Raw genomic sequence first — 2,012 nt, forward strand, 5'->3', positions numbered from 1 at the left:
TGGAGTAGTTTCTTTTGATGCGCCGCCGTGTGTATTAACTCGCAACGGTGGCGTAGCATCTCCGTAGCACTGACGTGCTACGACGCCGCGTGATATAACGGCACGATGCCGTGCCCTATCGTGACACGATTTTCCACCGTAGTGATATTATGTCCTAGACCTTATAGCGCGGATAGACAGACTTAACGATACTTTAACGGTTCCTTGTTATTTACTACAGAATCTCTTAATAACTTTTTGGCTGGAACTGCGGGTGATTTGCGGTAACTGCTGATTGAAAGCTACTAAGCTCATTTGACATTTATTTTTAATTAATTGAAGGTTCGCTACAAAGTACAAGTATTATTTTTATACTCAATGAAGCTGCTGCTTCGTGTAGAACCACAAACCATTTAAATAGCCTCAATAGCTCAACCGGTAAAGGAGTGGACTGAAAACCGAAAGGTCGACGACGGTTCAAACCCCGCCCGTTGCACTATTGTCGTACCTACTCCTAGCACAAGCCTGACGCTTAGTTGGAGAGGAAAGGGGAATATTAGTCATTTAACATGGCTAATATTCTTTATAAAAAAAAACCAATGTCAAACGAGTTTAGTTGCTTTTATATAGTTAGTTTCATTCGCTGAAACTCGAATTTCGTACACGAAATATAAAATTTTTACCTTTCCATTCGGAGTTCGGACCTATATAACGGGAGATTTTTACTTTTTATCGAGAAGAATTCAGCAAGAAAGTTTGAGTGCATTTTACATGCCAACTAATTTCGATATGTGTTTTGCTTGTTCGACGAAATTAATTTAGTTTTCTTTCAAATATTCAATGTTATACTATAAAAATCTGCGTTCAAACACATAAAATATGTTACAATACAAGTGGTTATCTCGTGCGAATCAAGAAGTCCCCAGAGGTGGACCGCAACGCTCGCCGCAACAACTCTGCCAATTTGTTCCCTGTGACGTTGACGCCTGAGGGTCTCTTAACATTTCGACGCTAAGGAATCGGAAATACGAATTTCGTACACGAAATATAAAACTTTTTACATTTCCGATCGGAGTTCGCACCTATATACCTACTTAACGAGTGATTTTTACTTTTATCGAGAAGAATTCAGCGAGAAAGATTGAGTGCATTTTACATGCCAACTAATTTCGATATTCGTTTTGCTTGTTGGACAAAATTAACTTAGTCCTCTTTTAAATATTCAATGTTATACACAACTATCTTCTATCACAGATGATAGAATCCGCGCAATGGGTCAGTGTGGCAGCCTAACTCTTCTCATTCTGAGAGAAAACCCGTACTCAGTAGTGAACCGGCGATGGGTTCCATGTAAAAGACATTTACGTCTCTTACTTTGAAGCCAAATTAGAAACTAGTCGGGCATGATATAATAATCATGCCGAGATGAAATTACACGGCTAAGCATATTGCAACTAATTAATCCGGATCCATTACTAAGGTACAATTAACTCTATTAATACAAAGGTAAATTGTGCTTATGTCTTGAATCTATCTACCAGCTATCAGCTAATTGAGCCTCAATAGCTCAACGGTTAATAAAGCGGACTGAAATCCGAAAGGTTGGTAGTTCAAACCCCACCCGTTGCACTCTTGTCATACCTACTTCTAGCACAATTACCGTGGACTTCTAGCACAATATTTACGCTTATTTGGAGGGGAAAAGGGAATATTAAAATAAAATAAAATTAAAATCTTTTTTATTCGAATAAACTTTTACAAGTACTTTCGAATAGTCGGATGCATCTACCAGTACCATCTATTAGTCATGATAAACATGGCTAGTATTCTTTTTTTTAATATTTCAGACTATGGATGTCTAGTACTCTACTATTGGTAACTAAGCCTAGAGGTTAAAACGTCAGCATTCTATTCGGGAGGTCGGGGATTTGATCGACACGCACTTTTAACTTTTCGGAGTCTGAGCTTTTAAGCAATTAATATCACGGACCAATGAAAATATTCTAAGAAAACCTGCATGTCTGTGAGTTCTC

Source organism: Maniola hyperantus, chromosome 10 (genome assembly GCF_902806685.2).
Source record: "Maniola hyperantus chromosome 10, iAphHyp1.2, whole genome shotgun sequence".
Classification (NCBI taxonomy): domain Eukaryota; kingdom Metazoa; phylum Arthropoda; class Insecta; order Lepidoptera; family Nymphalidae; genus Maniola; species Maniola hyperantus.